Below are 13,018 nucleotides of genomic sequence, written 5' to 3'. Positions count from 1 at the left end.
TTGTGATAGAAGAGTATCTGTGAGAGTGAAAGGGAAAGTTTATAGGACTGTGGTGAGACCTGAGATGTTGTATGGATTAGAGACAGTGGCATTGAGTAAAAGACCAGAGGTGGAGCTGGAGGTAGCAGAGCTGAAGATTTTGAGGTTTTCGTTGGGAGTGACGACGATGGACAGGATTAGAAATGAGTTTACCAGAGGGACAGCGCATGTAGGACGTTTTGGAGACAAGCTGAGAGAGGTGAGATTGAGATGGTTTGGACATGTGCAGAGGAGGGACATGGGGTATATCAGTAGGAGAATGCTGAGCCACAGGAAGACCAAGGTAGAGGTTTATGGATGTGGTGAGGAAAGACATGCAGGTAGTTGGTTTAAAAGAGGCAGAAGTAGAGGACAGGGGGGGTCTGGAGACGGATGATCCGCTGTGGCGACCCCTAATGGGAGCAGCCAGAAAGAAGAAGAAGAAGAAGAAGTATTGTTAGCGTTGTCCTGTATAGATTCTGTTTGTTTAATTTAGTGGTTTCTCAGAATACGAATTTAATTCGTGGTAACACGTGATGGTTGAAATATGATTGAATAGAAACTCTAACATAAAATATTTTCCTGGATGCAGCACCACCAAGAGGAAAGGTATTAAATGAAGAGAATAGACTATTGGGAAAAATGTAAAACATATAAAAAAATATATATATTAAAATGTAAATCAGTAATTCTGATAATAAAGCACTTTGTAGATGTTTTGAGAAACCAACAAGGTTGGAAATGATGGAAATGGTGTAAAAAGAACAAATTAACCTTTAATGAATGCTATACAATTATATATGATGTATATGGGATATGCTTGGGACCCTTTGGCTTGAGAATAAAACAGATTACAAAACATTGTGAGCTATTTATTAGAACAATATTCTTTTGGAGGAATGTTGAATGCATAAAAAAATGGTTGTTTTAGATTGTTTTTTCCCGTCTTATTTGGATAAAGTAAATACGACACATTCACTGTATTATATTGCTAAGCTTATAATAAGCCAGATAACACTTAGGTTTCATTAGCTTTACACATTTCAAGCAGCAACAAATTGCAGTGAGGATGATGCACACCGGTCTTTATTTACTGCACTAAAAAAATATACTACTATTCCGGAAAAATTGTGCAGAGCAATATGTATATTTTAGCAAAGCCAGATGAGAGAGATCTGTTAAACAATGTTGAGGAGTGTGTAAAAAACAACCATTACCCAGAAATGTTAGCTCACTTCTAACACACTAATCCTAAACTAAAGCTGTTCTTAACAATTAATAAAGAAAATGTTTTCTATAAAATTATATATTTAGACAACAAAAGTTTTGCAACATTTTAGACATGTATCCCGACGCTTTTTCTCTAAAATTACCTTTGTGTTGTAGTAAACAAATCTATGCATTTCAGTTCTTTTTAATATCTTTTGTACTTTAATGTAATGTTCTCTAGTAACATCAAATAATGCTTTACATTACTTAATGCATGAAGTAGCTCAGTTGTTAGCTGGCCTTCTAATTGAAAGGTTGTGAATACAATATAAAATTCCTTTCAAATATTGTCCAGAATATAATTCCATTAAAAAAACGATCCTTATAATTGATGCCACAGGGAGTTGATCAACACCTCGTAACTAGACCTAAAGAGTGGACATCTCCAAAAAGACAAAGCCATCATATACTGGGAAGTTAATATTCAACCAACAGACCTGAGGCAGTAGGAAGAACCCTTACAGTTATGCAAAGGCAAAATGAAATCACATCAGCCCTCGTCCAACAACAACGCTTATCATCATTGCCGGCCAGAGATATTCCTTTATTTGATGGAGATCCGCTGCAATATATATCCTTTATGAGAGCATTTGAACAGGGAGTGCAGGAGAAGGCTAGTAACAGTGACTATTTATACTACCTTGAGCAGTTCACTAGGGGTCAGCCAAGGGAGCTGGTCCGTAGCTGCCTTCACATAACACCTGAGTACGGCTATGCTAAAGCAAAACAGCTGCTGCATACATAGAAAGGGCTTTGTTCTGGCCTATAATAAAGACTGAAGATGTCGGTGCTCTGCAGGCTTATTCTCTTGTCCTACACGGCTGTTGTAATATGATGGAGGAACTACAGTACATGCAGGAATTGGATATGCCGAGTAACATCAGGGCAATCTTCCCGAGTTTCCATTCAAGCTCAGAGAGTGATGGAGAACCCTTGCATTTGACATATCAGACACAACCGAACGTAGAGCTTCGTTCGTGAATCTGGTGAAATTGATAGAAAGACATGTCAGAATACTATCCGATCCACTGTATGGCGACATTAGCGACTTAGCATCTGGAATAACTGGATCTAAGGTCAAAGTTACATCAAGGAAATAGAATTAAAGGAAACAGCTTTGCTACAACTACTGCATCCATTGAATCAATAGAAAACGATAGAGAATGGAGGAATGCGCCGCAAGAACATGATTCACTAGTGATTTAAGGTTGTGTATATTGTGCTCAAGGTCACTCTTTGGAACATTGTCAACAGTTCAAACAGATGAGACACAAAGAAAAGTTAAGCCTCCTCAAGGATAAAGAACTTTGCTTTGGCTGCTTACGCTCTGGGCACAGGAGTCGGAACTGTGAACGGCGTTTGATTTGTAATACTTGTGGGCAAAGACATCCGACTTTACTTCACATCAATAGGAGAGAGACTGCCAATGTGTCTATTGAGACTTTTAATGAATCAGGGGCCCAAGCGGCAACAGAATCTCCGAAAACATGTGGTCAGACAGGCGCCGGAGGAGATCGTTGTTTGCTTCCCATCTTGCCAGTCCAAGTTAAGTCGATTAACGGAGATAAAATAATTCAAACATATGCATTCCTTGATCCCGGAAGCTCAGCCACGTTTTGCTCAGAGCAGCTTATGCGAAGGTTTAATCTTGCGGGGAGACGAACACATTTTCTCCTACAAACCATGGGGCAAGAAAGAGTGGTACCAGCCTACTCAGTTTTAGGCTTGGAGGTCTCTGGGATTGACGAACACCTCTTTTATAGGCTTCCAGAAACCCTTACACAAGGTAGAATGCCTGTAAATGCAGACAATATATTGACTGAGGAAGATTTGGCTAAGTGGCCATACCTAGCAAAGATTAAAACCCCTAGTATAAAGGCTAATGTGGACCTGCTGATTGGAAGCAATGCACCCAAAATGCTGGAGCCCTGGGAGGTTGTTAACAGCAGTAAAGATGGCCGTACGCCATGAGGACAGCATTAGGCTGGGTTATTAACGGCCCATTGCAAGGAAACAACAGTTCCAGTGCAGAGTGTATGACAGCCAGTGTTGGGCAAGATTACTTTTAAAAGTAACGCATTACAATTTGAGAGACTCCCCAAAAAAGTAACTAATTACGTTACTTAGTTACTTTTTATGGAAAGTAACGCGTTATATTACTTTTGCGTTACTTTTGCGTTACTTGTATCTCTTTCACGCCTTACAGGTGTAACAGGTGTAATATAGATAATTGCCATTAAGAAATAAGTTATATTAGGCCAAAAAACGTGTGGACTGCACACCGGTGATGTGGAGGGAGAACATACCTTTTGCTGTCATCTCATAAAACTTCATGCAATGTCCGTGGCAGTTTATCTTCCCACAAAGAGCAAATGAGCTGTGAATTTGTTCTCTTTCTCCACTGCGATGGCATCGTACATGTGTCTCTCACGGAAAACTTTTATTCTGAGCAGTCCATAGAGCTGCATAGGTGGAATGTCGGCAAAAGTTTTCTATATTTTTGTCTCCATTTCCATATATGCAACATTGCATAATGTTGCATATATTCAACATTACACACACACACACACACACACACACACACACACACACACACACACACACAAATCTGTAGTGCTGTGCTTTGTATGCAGATGTTTTTATTTTTTTTAAGTGGTATTTTTTGCAGTTGACAAGAGCTTTTCACCAACACATAATCTACACTTAACCATTATTCCTTTCTCCTTTTCCTCCACTATTTCAAAATAATAAGAATACCTCCATCACAGTAATGTAATGCTCTGGTTTGCCATCTCCGCTTCTGACCAGCTTCTGTTCTCGCGGCTCGCACGTATGAGTGCGCGATTCTACGTGACTACGTTAATTTTAATTCATTAATTTTTTTATGCAAAATTATTTAACAGAAAAGTAACTCGCATTACTTTGGCGGCCAAAGGGAGATCTGACCAAACACATAACTGTGTTTCGTATGACTGTTCATTTGTTCAGTGCTGTGTCATCCCTGAGTTGTGCCATCTATGCTCTAAGAAGAACAGCTGATGATAACCAGGACAACTTTCCAGCAGAGGTGATCCAGACAGTTAAAGAAAACTTTTACATGGATGACTGCTTAAAGAGTATGGCGTCCGAGGAGGAGGCCATACTTATGGTCGAACATCTTACTGCCCTCTGTCAGAGAGGAGGGTTTATCTAACAAAATGGACCAGCAACAACCGTACTGTATTACAAACTTTTCCCAAAGAACATAGAGCAAAGGATCTGAATGAACTAAATCTAGATATGGATAAACTTCCTCTCGAGCGAGCTCTGGGCCTACAGTGGTGTGCAGAGACAGATTCATTCAACTTTAAAATGGAAATCCATCAAGCATCTTGCACCAGACGTGGAATGTTCAGTCAGTGTCCAGTTCAGTGTATGACCCGCTTGGCTTTCTTGCACCTGTTCTTTTGCCTGATAAGATCATGTTGCAGAAGCTTTGCCGAAGAAACTTTGGATGGGATGACACTGTTCCTTCTGACATACTGAATCACTGGATGAGGTGGATGGCAGAGCTGGATATGCTGTCCAAGTTGAAGTTGGAAAGGTGCATTAAACCAAAGGGTTTTGGAAACATCACACATGCTCAACTTCACCACTTTTCAGATGCTAGTGAGACTGGGTATGGGACTGTTACTTACCTCCGGATGCAAAACAACAGAAATAATTTCCATGTGTGATTCTTGATGGGCAAAGCCTTTAAAGGCGATTACCATTCCTCGCTTGGAGCTCACTGCTGCTGTAATTGCTGTTCGTATCGACTTGATGCTTAGAACAGAGTTGCGGATTCCACTGCAAGAATCAGTCTTTTGGACGGATAGTATGTCCCTGCTTAAATACATAAAGAATGAAGATAAGCGTTTCCATACATTTCTGGCAATAGGGTCTTCACTATAAGAGAAGCATCAAAACCATCACAGTGGCGATACATTAGTTCCAAGGAAAACCCAGCAGATGATGCATCTAGAGGATTAAGGATTGGAGACTTCATTGGAAACAACAGGTGGATTAGCGGTCCAGGGTTTCTTTGTAAACCAGAAGAGGACTGGCCAGCCACCGTAGTGGATACTGTGATTAAAGCAGACGATTTGGAGGTTAAAAGGGAAGTTGTTGTGAATGTAGTCAATGTGAGTGACTCTTCTACCGGTACCAACCGTCTTATTGCCCACTTCTCAGACTGGAGGAGACTAAAGATAGCAGTAGCTTGGTTCCTTAAGTTAAAAGAGATACTTCGGAACAAGAGTTACAGAAGAAGGGCATTTGAGGCTTCTAATACACAAAGGCAGCGTGAAATGTCAGAAAGAAGAACCCTGTCGGTAGATGATCTGTGTGAGGCTGAACTTGCCATAATTCAATACTGTCAACAGCAAAGATTTAGCGAAGAAATTGGCAAATTGTCATCAGAGAATGGTGCCGTGAGCAGACAGAGCATCCTCTATAAGTTGGATCCATGCTTGGATGGCCGCCTCCTGAGAGTAGGAGGGCGACTGACAAAGGGTGCGTTGCCAGAAGAAACTAAACATCCACTGATTTTATCCAAAGACCAGCATGTAGCTACACTCATTTTGAAGCACATCCACCAACAACTTGGCCATAGTGGCTGTAGTCATGTATTGTCCACATTGAGGAGGCGGTACTGGATTACTGGTGCTAATACAGCTGTGAGGAAAATCATAACGGAATGTTGTTTCTGTAGAAGACACAATGCTAAGATGATGGAACAGAAAATGGCAGATCTGCCAAAGGAAAGAATCCTTCCAAATCATCCACCATTTACCAACGTGGGGGTCGACTACTTTGGACCGATAGATGTGAAAAGAGGACGGGGTACAGTCAAGCGCTACGGTGTGATTTTTACCTGTTTGTCCAGCAGAGCGGTCCATTTAGAAGTAGCCAACTCCTTGGATACAGATGCATGCATAAATGTGTTACGCCGATTTATTTGCAGAAGGGGTCAAGTTTCTCATATTCAATCTGATAATGGGACCAACTTTATAGGAACAGAGAGAGAGCTAAGGGAATCACTGTTAGCTTTGAATCAGGCACGGATCGAAGGAATGCTACGACAGAGGGGAATCAAGTGGAGCTTCAATCCTCCAGCAGGGTCACATTTTGGTGGTGTTTGGGAGCGCATGATCCGCATGGTGAGGAGAATCCTTAGTGCAGTGCTTCAACAGCAAAGGCTGGACAATGATGGACTTCATACAGTCATGTGTGAGGCTGAAGCCATCTTAAACGATCGACCCATTAATAGAGATGAGCCGAATACTCAGCTGAAACAAGTATCCGGTACGGATAAAGCACTTGTGCCGAGTACGAGTATTATACGAGTGTCTGGTGAATATCTGTGCTCGGATTGAATGAAAATCATCATTGGGTAGCTGATTGTGTCAGCGTTCTGTGATAGGCTAGTCACAGCGCCCCTCCCCTACACACATACAGATGTACTGTGTTGCTGTGTCCTGGTCTTTTCCGTTAACATTTAGGGTTTCTTCAGTTTTTCTTTTCGGGTTGTAATGTTAATAATACGTACTTACTAACCAGTAGAGTTCTGGTAAACGTGGGTTTGTTCAGACGTGGTGCTTGCTTGGTAGAATGCAGGGATGAGCGAGTACAGCATTATATGTATCTGTATCTGTTAACCATATGAATTATCTGTATTGTGATCAAAACCATTGATCTGAAGCTCAATCTTGATGCTGTCCTGTAAATATTTTTCTAATCAGCAATAAATATAACAATTTCTGATCAACCCATATCAATTGCATGCTTAAAATAACATACCGGTTGAAGCCCCGCCCATTTCAAGACAGCCCCCGCCCACTTCAGGATTAGGCCCCACCCACTCCGAGTACAGATACAGATACGGATCATTCATATGGTTAACAGATACAGATACAGATAATGCTGTACTCGCTCATCCCTACCCATTACCAAACTGTCTGACAATCCAAATGATCTCGAACCCCTGACTCCTAACCATATTTTGCTCATAAAAGGAAATCCATCTCTACCTCCTGGACTGTTTCAGCAACACGATCTGTACAGTAGACGGAGGTGGAAACAGGTCCAGTATATCTCTGATCTCTTTTGGAACAGATGGATACGTGAATATTTACCTTTATCACAGGAACGACAGAAATGGAATCAAAGGAGGAATAATATTAAAACTGAAGATATTGTGCCCCACATGACCCACAAGTCTTGGAGACCTTTTGTGATAAAAATATGACTCAGGATTATCTGTGGAGGCCAAACGCCATTCGCAGCTCTGCCCATTAGTGTCGCTCCCCAGCCCACTAAAGATGTGTTCATTGTCATAGTAACTCTCGACGACACCACCCCCAAGGGAATCCCCGACCAAAGATGGGCATCCCCATTGGCGGAGCGCTTCGTTATTTTGACCGTCCAATTGAGATGACGAGACATAACTGCAGACGCGCGATCCATCTCTGAAAATCTCTCATCATGGGACGTCCCAGATGCACCACAGAAATTACAGAGGCCATTAAACCCAGCATTCGTAAGCACACATGGAACGGGACCATAGTCCCCGCCCGAAAATGGGAGAGACACTGTATGACAGATGCAATTCTCCTCTCTGTCAGCGCAACTCGATTGAAGAGGGAATCGATACTGAGCCCTAGATATTTTGTGCACTGCGTGGGTCTCAAGCGGCTCTTTTCCCTATTTATTCTGAATCCCAAGTGGCAGAGATGTGTGACCACGCTCTCTGCATCTTTGATCGCTCGCTCTCTTAGCATATTAGATAATTGTCTATATAACAAAATTTTGTATTGACAAAATTTGTATCCCGTTGTTTCTCAATGGTAAAAGAGCCTCTTCCACACATTTGCTTAAAGTCCTCGGAGCAAGAGACAGTCCAAATGGAATAGTTTGAAACTTGTAGGCAGTGCGTCTGTGTGCAAACCTCAGATATTTTCTGTGAGACGGGTAAACGTCTATGTGAAAATACGCGTCGATAGATCAATTGTTACAAACCAATCGTTTAGACGAATTGACCAACAGAGCACTTTGTGTGTCAACATTCTGAATGAGTATTTTCTCAGGTGCTTCTTTAACACACGCAAGTCCAAGATCGGACAAAGAGATGTGCTTCCTCTCTTCGAGATAACAAAGTACCGGGAGTAAAAGCCCTGACGGCTTTCCACCTTTCGGAACAACTTTGATCGCCCTTTTGTTAAAAAAAAAGAATAGATCTTCATGGCGAATCGAAGCCTGTACCCCATAAAATTGTGCTAAACACCTCACAGTTTTCAGCGCATGCGCACCAATTGAGAAGGCATGCAGAAAGGAACCCTATGTAGACAACTTTGGTCACGCGTTGATGACGTCATGGCCGTCGCTGCGCTGGGCTTCACCCTAAGGGCAAGCGCGCCCTCCAGCGGTGATACTAGGGGGGTGCTTGATAATTTTTTGGTATTTTTGCATACTATTGCCCTCGGCTGCCTACCTGGATGCGAAAATGCCACATTTATTGTGTTTTTTATTTTCGAACTCGGGTTGCATATCGCCCTCAGCTTTTCCTCTGGGTGGGGAGGACAGTTTCTAGCCTCTGATGGATGGACGCCATCATCCTTTCCATTTTGCCTGGCAGCAAAATTTGAGAGAAGGCAGAAATAGAGCGCCGATTTGGATGGAGTTGGTAGGTCACTGAAGGCTCTACTGCTGGGGGTCCGGTCAACCCCAGATCTCTTATTCCTTGAATCTCCAGCTTAGAGCACCCTTTTGTGGGAAGCTTGCTCCTTCCTGGCATGGCGGGCAGGAGCTGTCTTGCTGCGGGTTGAGCAGGCAGCAACCTTTTCTCGTCATAAAGTTTCTCTCCGCTCCCTCCACATCCTGGGCCATGGGCCAAGCTAGGCCTAGCTTAGCCGGGGTTTGCTTGCATACCTCGTGCAGGTTACCGTCCGCCTGCGAGGCTGAGTCATCCGTGCTCTGGGGTCTCGACTGTTGGGCCGGGAAGGGACCACTGTCTTCCTCCTCCTCCATATACAAGTCAAGGAGGTCAGAGTTAGCATCGCCCTCTGCGTCCTTGTTGCACAGTCGTTCCTCGCTAGGAGGTTATCGAACAAGTCCACCCAGCTCGTGGTAGCTCGTAGACTTTGCAGCAGCACCAGACAGACATGGGTCTTGTTGGTTAGCCACTGCCACTCTCAGCTGTCTTCGGGCCCATGCACGCGATGCACATCGGGTGCGGATCCCTGCCTGAGATGGTTGCTCAACATGATGATGAACACAGGCGGGATGCAACCTCTCTGAGGCTTGGCTCATTCCCCTTGGTGGGGTGGATGACCGTTGACATAGCTGAGTATTGAGAAAATCGAGACTTGTCACAACACGTTAGTCTGTCAGTGTTCGTAGGGTAGTTAGCCCTCCGAAGGCTTCAACTAAATCCCTAACGTGTAATTTAATACTCGGGAGGTCGGAAAAAGGAATAGCGCGCCTCGACGCAGACACTATACCGGGTTTTGCGATGTCGCTCAGCATGATCCTGTATGACTGGTCTTGCATACGGTTGCGGAATCCAATGACGGCCCGCACGATGAACAGTTTAGCAAAAAAACAGCCGGGAACTGGATGTGCTGAGAGAGCTTTATGTAGTCCCTCACAGAAAGAAAGCGCGAATGATATTGTAAGGGGTCGACCTGAGGAATAAAGGTGGAGCGAAGCCTGATCTCAGGTTGACCTGTCTGTCAAGACAGACGTGGTGTCATAGGAGCTACCGTAGTTGGTCACGCCCAAAGCGATTCCCATAGTGAAACCCAGAGCGAAGTTAGAAAAATAATTGTATGTATGAATCCCCATTTCTTCATCTTTCTGGTCTTTGTCTCAGTGTGTACACACTTTGCTCCCCAAAAACCTCCATTAGGGTGTTGGTTAATTCAGCCAAAGTGTGAAAAATTTCTAGATCCTGTGGTGACTTGCACCCATTGGCAGGCTCAGCGCTCTCAGCAGGCTTGGGGCCCTGCAGACACTTAAATTAAATTAAATTAAATTAAATTAAATTAAATAAGCAAAAACAAGGGCTAGCAAGAACATGTATAAGAAACAACAACGCAAGATCAAAAAAACAGGAAACGGAAAAAATGGGTATGGTATTTTTCAGAAAACTGAATTAGACACTTAGTCAAAACAGAAGAAACAAAGAGAATATTATACACAAACTAATGAACACAGATGTGGGAAGACCTATGAATGGGAGAAAAACATGCATACACGTGATAATGACAACAAGAATGAGAAGTCTATAGCGATGCAATGTCTGTTATTTTATATTTGATCATAACATGATTTATTTGTACATTTTTGTTTTACAAACCCGATTTCAAAGAAGTTGGGGCACTGTACAAATTAAAGGAGAAAAAAAAGGAATTCAATAATTTACAAATCTCATAAACTTATATTTTATTCACAATAGAATATAGATAACATATCAAATGTAGAAAGTGAGACATTTTGAAATGTCATGCCAAATATCGGCTCATTTTGGATTTCATGAGCGCTACACATTCCAAAAAAGTTGGGACAGGTAGCAACAAGAGGCTGAAAAAGTTAAATGTACATATAAGGAACACCTGGAGGACCAATTTGCAACCTATTAGGTCAATTGGCAACTTTATAGGAACAGAGAGAGAGCTAAGGAATCACTGTTAGGTTTGAATCAGGCACGGATCGAAGGAATGCTACGACAGAGTGGAATCAAGTGGAGCTTCAATCCTCCAGCAGGGTCACATTTTGGTGGTGTTTGGGAGCGCGTGATCCGCATGGTGAGGAGAATCCTTAGTGCAGTGCTTCAACAGCAAAGGCTGGACAATGATGGACTTCATACAGTCATGTGTGTATGATCTAGTAACGATCGACCCATTACTAGAGATGAGCCGAATACTCAGCTGAAACGAGTATCCGGTACGGATAAAGCCGAGTACGAGTATTATACAAGTAATACGAGTGAATATCTGTGCTCGGATTGAATGAAAATCATTGGGTAGCTGATTGTGTCAGCGTTCTGTGATAGGCTAGTCACAGCGCCCCTCCCCTACACACATACAGATGTACTGTGTTGCTGTGTCCCGGTCTTTTCCATTAACATTTAGGGTTTCTTCAGTTTTTCTTTTCGGGTTGTAATGTTAATAATACGTACTTACTAACCAGTAGAGTTCTGGTAAACGTGGGTTTGTTCAGACGTGGTGCTTGCTTGGTAGAATGCAGGGATGAGCGAGTACAGCATTATATGTATCTGTATCTGTTAACCATATGAATTATCTGTATCGTGATCAAAACCATTGATCTGAAGCTCAATCCTGATGCTGTCCTGTAAATATTTTTCTAATCAGCAATAAATATAACAATTTCTGATCAACCCATATCAATTACATACTTAAAATACCATACTGGTTGAAGCCCCGCCCATTTCAAGACAGGCCCCGCCCACTTTAGGATTAGGCCCCACCCACTCCGAGTAAAGATACAGATACGGATCATTCATATGGTTAACAGATACAGATACAGATAATGCTGTACTCGCTCATCCCTACCCATTACCAAACTGTCTGACAATCCAAATGATCTCGAACCCCTGATTCCTAACCATATTTTGCTCATAAAAGGAAATCCATCTGTACCTCCTGGACTGTTTCAGCAACACGATTTGTACAGTAGACGGAGGTGGAAACAGGTCCAGTATATCTCTGATCTCTTTTGGAACAGATGGATATGTGAATATTTACCTTTATCACAGGAACGACAGAAATGGAATCAAAGGAGGAATAATATTAAAACTGAAGATATTGTGATCATCATGGACCCTGCTGCCCCACATGCCCCACAAGTCTTGGAGACCTTTTGTGATAAAAATATGACTCAGGATTATCTGTGGGGGCCAAACGCCATTCGCAGCTCTGCCCATTAGTGTCGCTCCCCAGCCCACTAAAGATGTGTTCATTGTCATAGTAACTCTCGACGACACCACCCCCAAGAGAATCCCCGACCAAAGATGGGCATCCCCATTGGCGGAGCGCTTCGTTATTTTGACCGTCCAATTGAGATGACGTCGAGGACATAACTGCAGACGCGCGATCCATCTCTGAAAATCTCTCATCATGGGACCATTAAACCCAGCATTCGTAAGCACACATGGAACGGGACCATAGTCCCCGCCCGAAAATGGGAGAGACACTGTATGACAGACGCAATTCTCCTCTCTGTCAGCGCAACTCGATTGAAGAGGGAATCGATACTGAGCCCTAGATATTTTGTGCACTGCATGGGTCTCAAGCGGCTCTTTTCCCTATTTATTTTGAATCCCAAGTGGCAGAGATGTGTGACCACGCTCTCTGCATCTTTGATCGCTCGCTCTCTCGATGAGCATATTAGATAATTGTCTATATAACAAAATTTTGTATTAACAAAATTTGTATCCCGTTGTTTCTCAATGGTAAAAGAGCCTCTTCCATACATTTGCTTAAAGTCATCGGAGCAAGAGACAGTCCAAATGGAATAGTTTGAAACTTGTAGGCAGTGCCTTTGTGTGCAAACCTCAGATATTTTCTGTGAGACGGGTAAACGTCTATGTGAAAATACGCGTCGATAGATCAATTGTTACAAACCAATCGTTTAGACAAATTGACCAACAGAGCACTTTGTGTGTCAACATTCTGAATGAGTATTTTCTCAG

This window comes from Silurus meridionalis, chromosome 9, assembly GCF_014805685.1.
Source record: "Silurus meridionalis isolate SWU-2019-XX chromosome 9, ASM1480568v1, whole genome shotgun sequence".
NCBI classification, from domain to species: domain Eukaryota; kingdom Metazoa; phylum Chordata; class Actinopteri; order Siluriformes; family Siluridae; genus Silurus; species Silurus meridionalis.
This window is presented reverse-complemented; position numbering follows the sequence as displayed.